Source organism: Cupressus sempervirens, chromosome 2 (assembly GCF_028749045.1).
Source record: "Cupressus sempervirens isolate cs-2001-9-10 chromosome 2, ASM2874904v1, whole genome shotgun sequence".
NCBI lineage: Eukaryota > Viridiplantae > Streptophyta > Pinopsida > Cupressales > Cupressaceae > Cupressus > Cupressus sempervirens.
The window spans coordinates 454192802-454204551 of record NC_143119.1 but is presented as its reverse complement, the minus strand read 5'-3'; the positions used below and the strand labels follow the sequence as shown (position 1 = coordinate 454204551).

At 37.0% G+C, this 11750-nt stretch overlaps 1 long non-coding RNA gene across 2 annotated transcripts; it reads left to right on the top strand.

The window, feature by feature from the left end:
* The first annotated feature begins 1083 nt into the window (after positions 1 to 1083).
* LOC149573010 (uncharacterized) lies at positions 1084 to 9894 on the top strand. 2 transcript variants are annotated; one of them, XR_016359999.1, is made up of 5 exons: positions 1084 to 6918; positions 7296 to 7378; positions 8239 to 8347; positions 8594 to 8755; positions 8956 to 9894. It is a non-coding gene; the product is annotated as an uncharacterized LOC149573010 (long non-coding RNA). The 2 variants fall into 2 exon arrangements; XR_016360000.1 differs by having other exon boundaries at positions 1088 to 6918; positions 8246 to 8347.
* The last annotated feature ends 1856 nt before the right edge of the window (positions 9895 to 11750 follow it).

Genomic DNA, 11750 nt, shown 5'->3' with positions numbered 1-11750 from the left:
CTCATATATGCTTGTGATATTTGTAAAATTTGAGACTTAAATGGAACTAAGTCCTGTTTTGTTTCTATTCTTGTGTGAATAAATAAGATTGTAAGAATCAGCTGTGTTAACTCTTTCACTATGCGATAGTGAACATCATGTTGAGAGAGTCCATGATGTCACCATATTGAGAGATTCCGTGATGGGAGTTGGATGTCATTTTGAGAGATTTCATGGTAGTTCACGTTGAGAGAGTTTGTGATTAAGGTTTAGTTGGGAGTCTTACAAATTTGTCATTCCATGATTATTAACAATGAGTCAATTGTTCTCTTAGTGTAATGTTGAGAGATTCCATGAAAACTGTTTATGTTTCTTGTAGGGTTTTCATGTTGAGTGATTCCATGAAATTTTATAAGATCCATGTGATTAGATTTTATCATTGACATTTTGGTTGCAGCCTTGTGTGATTGATCAACTAAAGATCTCTCTCTGGCTAAGGAGGAGTGTTGAAGATTGTAGCGGCAATATAGATCTTTATCTCCGGAAATATGGATGTTACTCTTATAGTCACCTTCAATTGAAAATGACACTTATGTTTAAATTTTAATATTAAATATAAAGACATGTGTCCTTCAACATGCGTTGAAGCATGGAAATACGAAGAGTTGTGTTTGAAAATAAAGAATTATAGGTTATGGAAAATTGAAGAGACTTTCAATTGTTATGTGAAGGGTCTCTTTATTGGTTATATATTTCACTTCAAGCAAAAGGATTGTACACTTGAACTTTTATGATTAATGAAATGATATTTTTTGTTGTGTGGTTCTGTGGTTGGGTTTTTCCCTTCATCTTAGAAGGGTTTTCATAGGATATTTTTGGTGTTTATTGTTTCAATGTTGGCTCTTTCTTATTGTTGTTTATCATCATTAATTTCTGGGCTCTAGATTTAAGAGGTTTAGTTTGAAACTCTTCATCCTATCATGAAATTTGATGTCCCTCTTATAAATCTTGATGTTTGTAACCATGATACATACTTTTGTTCAATAATACATGATGTTCCACTTTTGAATCTATTTCTCTATCATTCTATCTGCTATTCTTAATGAGCAACCTATATTTATTGTTGTTTCTTGAATGAATCTCATCGATTACTCATTATGGACTGCTATTTATTGATGAAAATCCTTTATTCTTGTCTAGGAAGTGCTTGTTCTACTTGAAAGTTTGCACTCCAACACAACTTTCTGTTCATGCTTTGATTGAGGGCTTCAAAGCTTAGGCACAAGCATACTAGGGCTGGTTACATCTAACTCCACCTTCATCCCTTAGTTTGACTCTGACCCCAAGTGAATATTGGGCGAACATGAAGTATGTGATAAGAAGCTTAGATGCTCCCTCTAATCCCTTTGAAATGAAATTTCTTTTCCTTCGGAAAGAATCGTAAATAATATGCATTGGACCTCTCTTTTGGAGCTTATTGAAAATGAATAAAGCATCATTTATCTTAAAAAAATCTTGACCATTAAATTAGAAGTATTTGGAGTGAAAAAACAAGGCATTCAATGTAATGTTCCACTTTTGTCAGAGACTTTGTTGGCATATGGTAGCAACAGATGTCCATATGGTAGGAGCAACTGGGCCGTACGGTTGCAGCAGAGGGCCATACTATGGGAGCAGAGGTGGCCGTACGATGGGAGCACAGACAACTGTACTGTGGGAGTAGAGGTGGCCGTACAGTTTAGTCTGAGAGGCCATATGTGTGCAATGGGGAGGACTGTATGATGTAGGTAGGATGACCGTACGGTTGGGGAGGATGGTCGTATAGTTTAGGAGGCAGCCGTACAATGTGCAACTGGATGTTGTATGGTGGAGGATGGTGGGAAGAGCATACAAGGATGTTAATAGCCTTCGATCCGATAAGTAAGATACACCATAAAGATTGAATACGCACAAACATCAATTTGAAATCAAGTCTATAATATAGTTGCAAATAATAGTAGCGCTCTGATTTGCCGGATTTGAGCCAAACAATACAGATGGAATAGGGTGAGGGTTAAATCCCACCGAAACTGGAAAGCCAAGTAGGGAAATCTTCCAAAATGGCGATCAATCGAGAACTCCAACTGCAATTCACAGTACAAAGAAATAATCCAAATCGCATACCTACTACTGCCTACATGTCGTGCTTAAATACCCTTAAGAGAAACTTCCCGACGGTTTACAAAGATAGCCGACGACCAAACCTATGGAAACAATTAAATAAAAATGGGTCCGAGATATACTAAGTCAATCAGCCCATTAACAAAGGTTTGATTAAATAATTATTTAATGACGGGAACATTACAGTCCTTCCATTCCAAAATTTGCTTATCCTCAAGCAAATGCAAATCCGATGCTTGGAAACTTTCTGTAATCAGCTTCTTAGTTTCGAGTTAGGTACCAAGTAGATCTTATCGCCATAGTAAATGATATCATCAATAACTTTGTATCTTCCATCATGTATATAGCCATCCATCAGCTAACATGCAAAATGGTTCTTGGAGTACTCAACGAATAGATGGGCCCACCAATTATCCAAGGAATGGGGCAAGGTGTTGATTGTGATGTTTTTACTTGCGGCGGCTGGGATCTTATCATGTTTAAAAATGGCCTCCATCTTTTTGATTGTGACTTCCCTCGATCCTTTATTTGACATTCCTCTTAGCAGCACCTTCTTGCCATCCATCTCGAATGAAAAGTTCATCCTCTTGAAACTTTGGGTGTCCTGGTCAAGGGTCTCCATCCACTAGATGCCCAATATGATATTAGTATCAACCAAATCTATGACAAAGAAATCATTTGTCAAGGTATAGTTTCCCACGGAAATTTGTAGCCGTTTGATCACATGAGTGTAGGGTAACAAGGTTCCTCCAACAACCTTAACCTCAAATCTTCCATGCTCTACTGCATGTAAGCCCTTACTAGTGACCAAAGATGAATTGATGAAATTGAGTGTGGCGTCACTATCAATCATGATTATGACTCATTTCCCATGAAGTGTGCCACAAACCCTGAAGATACTATTTCCAACCATTGTAGTGAGGATAGCAATAGAACCCCCTTTTCGTATTAGGGAACTTATTCTCTCCTACTGCTTACTTTCTTTGCCAGTCACTATAGGTACTTGTCCTTCATTGTCATTAGGAAATACCTCAATGTAATGAATCTTTCCCTTCCCAAGGCAACGATGACTTGGTCCCCATGGTTCCTTGCATGTGAAACAAATCATTTTCCTCTGGAGCTCTTGCTGAGAGTCTTCATCCAACGGAGGTTTTTTTTAGATTGGCTCCTTGTCTTTGTCTTCTTGTGGGGACGGTGTTGGCATAGCTATGTGAGTTTTGGAGGAAGCGGCCATGTCATGCACCTTCTTAATAGCCTTGTTGAGTGCACATGGGTTGAACCCTTTGATCCAACCTCTCAAAGGCTCTTTCAGCCCATCCATGAATAACATGATTCAACATCTTTCAGAGATGTCTGTGACTAATACTGACAACCTTTGGAACTCAGTGATGTAATTGTCTACTGTACCTGTTTTCTTTAGCTGAGCTAGATATTTGAAGTTTAGTTCAGGATCCTTCCCATCGAAACGGTCAATGAGTCTCTCAGTGAACTTGACATAAGATGTTACTTGGTTGTGGCCGAGAGTAACCAATCCATGGTGCCACCATTCTTGCGCCACTCCTTCTAGATGGAGTGCTACGAACTTGATTGCTTCCTATTCGGGCGTCGGGTTGAGTTGGAAATAGGTGTCTGCCTTCAGAACCCATGCTTGTGTAGTGATGGCTCCAGATCCATCAAATGGTGATAAGTTTACTTTTTTGATCTTTCTCCCGAGGTCATCATTAACTGCGATTTCCCCCACCTGAATATCTCATTCTTAGATCAATGTAATCTCTGTAAGATATATCACCTTCCATATTCGCGTTCCTCCAATCTTCCAAAAGTTTTTCTTGTATTTCTTGAAAAGTGGGCTCTCTTTCTTTGAGTGGTGCTTCCGTCCTTGGAAGGAAGATGGGTATCAAGGGTCAAGAGCGAGAGGGTTGAGAGTTTTTCCTTCCCGAAACAGAGTCATCACTATGCTCGTTTTGTTCTTCTGTTGTCTTTCCCTTGACCAATTTTTGTAGCATTTCCTGCATATGCCTTTGGGGTTTGTTGGTTTGTATTTGGTTTCTGCTCAACTCTCTTAAAAGATTCATGAGTTCTATCATAGGATCTACCATTCTACCAACAAGGTTATTTCGCCTTCTCCTTCAGATATAAACTTGCATTCACTTCCACATACTAGCTAAATCACTGGCTTTGATACCACTGTAATGTTCCGCTTCTATTAGAGACTCTGTTGGTGTACGGTAGCAGTAGATGGGCCGTACAATTGTAATAGAGGTGGCCATATAGTGGGAGCAAAGGTGGCCGTACGGTTCAGTCAGAGAGGCCGTACGTGTGCAATGGGGAGGACTATACGGTGTAGGTTGGATGACTGTATGGTTAGGGAGGATGGCCGTACGGTGCAAGAGACATCTATACAGAGTGCAACTGGATGGTGTACAATGGAGGATGGTGGGAAGAACATACAAGGATGTTAATAGCCTTCAATCCGATAAGTAAGATACACCATAAAGATTTAATATGCACAAACATCAATTCGAAATCAAGTCTATAATATAGATGCAAATAGTAGTAGCACTCTGATTTGCCAGATTTGAGCCAAACAATACAAACGGAATAGGGTGAGGGTTAAATCCCACCAAAACTGAAAAACCAAGTAGGGAAATCTTCCGAAATGACAAACAATCCAGAATCCAATAGGAATTCACAGTACAAAGAAATAATCTAAATCGCATACCTACTGCTACCTACATGCTGTGCTTAAATACCCTTCAAAGAAACTTCCTGACGGTTTACAAAGATAGCCGACGGCCAAACCTACGGAAACAATTAAATAAAAATGGGTCCAAGATATACTAAATCAATCCGCCCATTAACAAAGGTTTGATTAAATAATTATTTAATGACGGGAACATTACATTCAACTGACCTTTTCTACTGCTCTCCTTAAACGTTTAAATCCCTCTAAAATCTTCTGAAAAGACTTAACAGCCCTTGTGAAACTATTTTAGGCTTTTGAAGGGGGAAATAGGTCTATACATGGTTTATCCTTTCAATTTGCAAGTAGGTAATTTAGTCAGAATTTTTTCCACAATAGGTTTCTAGACTTGAGCAAAGGCCTTTCCTTAAATGATCTCGTGATGTAAATAATATTCAGATAATCCATGATCTTCTGAAGTTCCTGCTATAATTTTATGATATTGATAAACTAAATATCATAAACTAAATCTTACAATCATGTGCATTGATTTTCTAGCCTACAGGAATACATCTCTACTTCTTGAGAAGAATTAGGACTGTATCCTCTAAAATTTAGAGATTTAAGATTTCTTCGCTGCTTTAAAATTTGTTTGGTACTTTTGAGCCAAATCTGCTGTTTAATTTCTCTTCCTAGGGCCTCATCCAAGGTTATAAATAAACATTAGGAGATCAAATCTCTTTCACATTATCCCTGATTAGCAGAGAAGTAGCTCATCTGGAACTCTGTTGATCAACAACATGAAGGATGGCGTGTATATTCAACTTAAGCTTTGTCTTTAATTCACATAATTTGAAGTCCAAAATTCTCTACGACTGTTACTGTAAATTTTCACTTTACGCTTATTTGCTTTATATATGCCTAGTGACTGTCTTTCCTAGTTTTTACTTGGGTGATCATGTCTTTATGAACAGTATTGATATTTTAACTGTTGGAATCATTGCTGATGCACCAAAAGCTCAAACTGTTAATGCCTGAAACAAATGCCAGATTTACCCAGATCCACGGGAGGTACTGACCACCAAGTCAACAATATTCGAGGTGCTGACCACCGAGTCAACAATCTTCCCCTCAACACCAACTGAAGGGAGACTCAAACCCATGGCCCAAGGCCGTGATACCACTTGTTGGAATCATTTGCCGTTGCATTAAAAGCCCAAACTGTTAAAAGCCTGAACTGTTAATGCCCGATACAAATGCCAGATTTACCTTGATCCACGGGAGGTGCTGACCACCCAGTCAGCGATCTTAAAGGAGGTGGTGACCAAGTCAACAATAACTCCATCCAATATCTGTTTGTCTTTTATAAAACAATTATGTCCCTCCAATATTATTTTATTCCCAACGAGTTGTAACACTTATGTTATTATCTTGTAATTTTTCTGCAAAATGCAACTGAGTCACATTTATCAAAGGTTTTGGCATGTTTTTACTTGGGGATTAATGTCAAAAAGGTTGTGTGGGATTCCTTTAAGACTGTCTTCCTCCTCTTGCTTTCCTCTACTGCTTCTTCACTATGTGCCAGAATTTCAAAAGAACTCAACTTGGAAGCCATTTGGTCTTTGGACTTTCTCTGCCCCAAAGGTAAAGGTTGTGCTTTGCTTCCTGCTCTTTGGATTTACTGTCAACTGATTACAGGATATTCAGCGATGTCAAAGGTTAGTAACAATGCAAACGTTTTGTGAGTAGTTGTTTCATAATCTCCATGTGCAATTTTTTTATACAGTTGATGAGAAACAAAGGTTAAATTTCCACCGTCTGCATCAGCCAGGGTTTCTATTTTACACAGAGGAGTTTGCAGATTTCCTATAGAAGTAGAAATAGATTGGGAGGCAAAGCTCTTCATTGGGTGAAACATAGAGATTAGTGAAGAGAGGCTTGCACTGTATTTTTCTCACTATGGTGAGGTTGCGCAGACTATAGTAAGAAAAGATCATATGACTGGCCGTGTCAAAGACTTAGACTTCGTCCTTTTTGCCAACCCCTCCATTCTTGACAGGGTTCTACAGGACAAGCACACCATTGACAACAAAACAGTATGTTTTCACTACTTTTCTTTTCAGCCCTTGATGAAGATATCTCTCTAAATTCCTCTGGGTTTTATTTTGTCCTTGTTCTTTTTATCCCAAATGGGTATTTTATCGCAGAACTAATGATTTTTCTCTCCGACAAAGGCTGTGGGAAAGAAAGAAAGCCATTATTAATATGATTTGTTAACAATATTTTTTGTGCAAAGTGCAAACTCTACATTTTTCTTCATTAAGATTGTTTACTCCATGACACCATGCGTACATGTGTGCTAATAGAAAATTTTAATGCTGTTTTTTGTTCATCTTTCATGTTTAGTGTATCATTTTTTAGGGTTGTCTCTATTGAGCAGCGACAAACTTGCTTAAATATGCTGACCTTGCAGGATATTGTGAGAATGACCTGGTAATTGAAGCTGAGCTCCTCTGGTACCTTGTCCAGTAGGGCTCAATACAGAAGATGACTGAGGTAACCGGTGGGCATGACAAACCACGTCCTTTGACTCTTCTCTTAACAATTAATTCAGGAATTATTTGAAAATCTATTATTTAGGAACTGATATAAATCTTATCCATCATCCAAGATGAAGCTATCCTTCACCTTGTTAAAAAAACTTTGGGTCCAGTAAAACAATTCACCATTAAAAACTCATCCAAATTGACAAGTCACATGGATTTCATGTATTACGCTTTGTTAAACAGTTTTAACCAGATCAAGTGGGTAGACATTTTTTCAGAACCTGCTAGGCTCTCTCAGATAATTCTTATACCAAACTCAAATTAAGAAACAAAAATTCACTGGTCAATGCAAAAGCAAAACGAATATAGTAAAAATACAGAAGAATACTCTAATTACAGCTGAATTGTACAATTCAGTCAACAGAGAAAAAACCAGCAATGTCCATCCAGCATTCTAGATGCACATTTCTTCACCCTGGGCATAGTACAGTAAGGCTCCACAAGCCATGCAGAGTTTGAAGCTTGGATAGAGGAGAAATAATGCATAGATATATATTTTGGGAGAAATATAGAGTTATAAACCCAAATGCATTAAGTGCTAAATTTTCCTCATAACATTTGTTAAGTCGTTTAATACTCCACAAGCCATGCAGAGTTGAAGCTTGAACAGAGGTCAAATAATGCATGGATATATATTGCGGGAGAAATATAAAGTTATTAAACCCAAATGTATTTAAGTGCTAAGCTTTCCTCATGAAACATGTTGAATTTATATTAAATGACTTGATGTTGGACAATAAAGTAGAGATGTATAATCTAAAAAATGCTATGTAAGGGAGGATCATGAATGATGAAACTTAAAAATATCAGTCTGCAGGATGCAGCGCACATTTTGTTCCTGAGAAAGATGGCTTGAAGATGCTGCATGAGAAGACAAGCTTGATTTTTTTTCATCTCCTTCAAAGCCAAAAACATTTGGGTACGTCTTTGATGTTGTGTTTTATCAAGAAACATACTGTGAACTTTCCCATTTGTCTTTACCTAGGTATTTGTGAATTTTTTTCTTTTGTTTACAGATTACAAATTCCGAATTACATGTTCTCTCTTGGAGAAGATAAACATCTTGCATCTAATGATCAAGATGTGATCTAGATTTTATTGTAGAAATGGTACTGCTCTTTTGTTTGTGTCTCAGGACACTTTCTGACCTTTCTGATCTACACAGTGAATAACTTGAGCTGTGCTATTTACACTCAATTTAAATTGGGAGTATCAGGAGCTTATACCTCAACATTGTGCCCAGTGAAAGAATGATGGGGCAATGGATTCAAGCAAAAACCCCATAACAAAGGAACCTCAGGTGGTTCTGGTAACAGACTTAGCTCAGGTATAAGCTGTAACTTCTATTTAGCACCAAAATTTTGTAGATTCCATTTGGAGCAAATAATATATATTTGAGAAGCTATTTAATATTTCATTGAACTATTTTATTGGCATGTACGGTTGCGGGATAATACATGGCTTAAAAATTAGATTTGTTTCAGACGGGACTCACTCATAGTTCTTGTTATTCCATTGCAATTACAGAGTAGCGAAGGAGAAAGGGCCTTGCTGTTGTTTTCAGATTCCATCATAGTTTGAGAAAGCCACATCCATGGTTGATTTCAGATTCAATGCTCACTCGCTTTAGAAAAATTGCGAGCAATAAATTATTAGCCGATAGGCTAGATTACCTGTGGGTTCACTCAATAACTGTCTGATGCTGGAATCCGAGAGATAAGTTGTTTGGTGGTTTCCAGTTTCTTGACAAATGTTTTCACTCACCAAAACAATCATTGATCTGATCAAATCAAATCTTATCTGAATGAGATTGATCTTTGAATCAATATGCAATTGAATCTAATCTTTCGTAGATATGAAGAGGGTGATATACGAAGCTTTCAGCACAGGGGAGCGGCCACAAGGGCTCATTCTTCTTTGATGCGATTGACAGAGGAGAATATTACGGTATATTGAGAGGGTGGATTTGGGTCAGTCTATGGGGTGCCCTGCTTTCCTCCGTAAACCAGAATTGTTTTATCATTTATGGTTTCCTTCGATATCGATAGAACTATAGAGTTCGCATGGCAGAAAGCTTCTTCTTGATATTATTTCCAGTTCATATTCTGTTCTGTAAGTCATAACAGTTCTTACATTCTAAAGTGCAGTGTTGCAAAGCAAGTGCTAACCTCCTTCAGGTCAAAATAGTTCATTTATGTTGTTAAGACGAGATGAACATCCTTTGGGTCAACATGGTTTTTAGGGCCTATCAGAGTGTTAATTTTTTTGGCCTTGAGTTACAGATAGTTTTAACCATAGTTGCCAGAAACGTGACGGGGACGCCCCGTTTCACGTTGCGACGTGCGAAACGGGTTTCCCGTCACGCAACGGTCGTTTCTGTGGGGAAAATATAAATTAAAAAATTATTAATAATTTCTGTGCTGTGTGACAATAATGTTATAAATAAAAAATTATTAATATATTTTATAGTGCGCATGGGGAATTTAAAAGGCCGTGGAGTAGTAGTTTTTGTTTTGTTAAACTAGTTTTAGTGGTTTTAATTTTAGTATTGTTTTAGTTTGTGTTTCAGTCTTGTTAACAAAGTAGCAGTTTTAATTTTGTTAATATCTAGAAATGTGGAGTGTTATTAATCAAGTTTCTTTTTAAAAGTTTTAAGATTTTATAAGAGAATTACTTTAGTAACAGTCAACTATTAGTTTTTTTTTTGTACAATTGAATTAGTAATTTATTAATACAATTTAAAATAGAAGTAAGAATCAATTTTTAAGAAATAGATTAGCTTATATATATATATATATAATGTTTCTTTTACGCAACCTTTCAGAATTTTCGTTTCTCGTCACGTTGACGTTGCGGTTAGGTTTCTCGTTTCTCGTTTATGGTAACATAGGTTTTAACCAGAGTCTGTTGAACACAGACCCCGAGAAGCAAAAATTTCTGAATTGGCCAAAGCACTATAGCATAATATTTTATTGGATGACGAACTGAGTTTGAAAATTGCAGACCTCGATTTGGCTAAGCTTTTCCCAGATTGTCAAACTCATGTTGGCCCTATAGGCAGTCTAGACCTCAACTGCCCATGATTTTAGTTTTTCCGGGAAAATTGTTTCAAAGGTTTTTTTTCTGATGAAAGTAAATCATTTTTATTTTGTTTTTCGAGGATACTGTAAAAGAAATTAATTTTACTTGTGTAGTACTCCACTAAGACAGGTTTTCAGATTTGAGTGATAATTGACCATATCTTGTATAGCATAGGTTAAAGTTTATCTTCTGTTTGTTATTTATTTACACTCACCCAGACAGTAGAATTGGTACAGTATTAAGGCACAATGTTTGTTATAATGGAATTCATTTCTTCGTACCTATTGAGTTAATCCTTAATTAAAGGAAAAGCTCTGGCCTTCAACAAAATACTCCTCTTAAGATGTTAAATTTCCACTGTCCATAATGACAAGTGTTTATAGTTTCTAGATTCTGGATTTAATTTCCTTCTACAACTTTCTCATCCTGATGATGGATTGTGGAGTGTGAGCAATGCTGATGCAAATAACTCTTACACAGTTGAATAAAGAATCTATGCGCACCCAACTCATCTTCCTTTTTGTTAGTTTACACGACTCTGCCAGCCTATGGTAGATCTGATAAAGTAGAAAGACACCAATAAGTGGTGGGGATGGAATCTATATCTTCATGAGAAAAAAATTACATGCATGTGGCCCTGTCGCATATAGTTGGAACCCAGTTAGTAGAACAAGGTATGAGAAAAGTAGAAAAATTTGATCATGATGCTTTCTCAATGATGCACTGAATGGTTGAACCAGGGGAAGGAATTCATGACTGTGAAACATATTTGTTAGATCTTGGTTATCCCTGATTAGTCTATGACAATTGCCTTCAGTTTAACATAACGGAGAAAAGCTGAACTCATTTGTTTAAATGTTTTGCAAAATTGTCTTTGAACTTGTTTGTCACAAATGAGTATAGATGTTTCTGACTATTATGAAGAATTTTGAATGAATTCTAATATCTATTTCCTTCCACATTGGGTATATGTCTCCTGAGTACATGATGGAGGGACAACTGTCGGAGAAAGATATCGTCTTAGCTTTTGGAGTCTGCACTAGAATCATTACAGGGAAAAAGAGTATAGATTCATCACTAAGATCAAGCTCAAAGGACAACCTTTCAGAATTGGTATATGCATTTTTCTTATTCCGTAAATACTAGAACTATGATATCATATATTTCTTAACATATGAAAATGTGTCATAAAACTCAATTTGCTTTGTTGTAGGACATAGTCAAGTAAACATACTGACAGA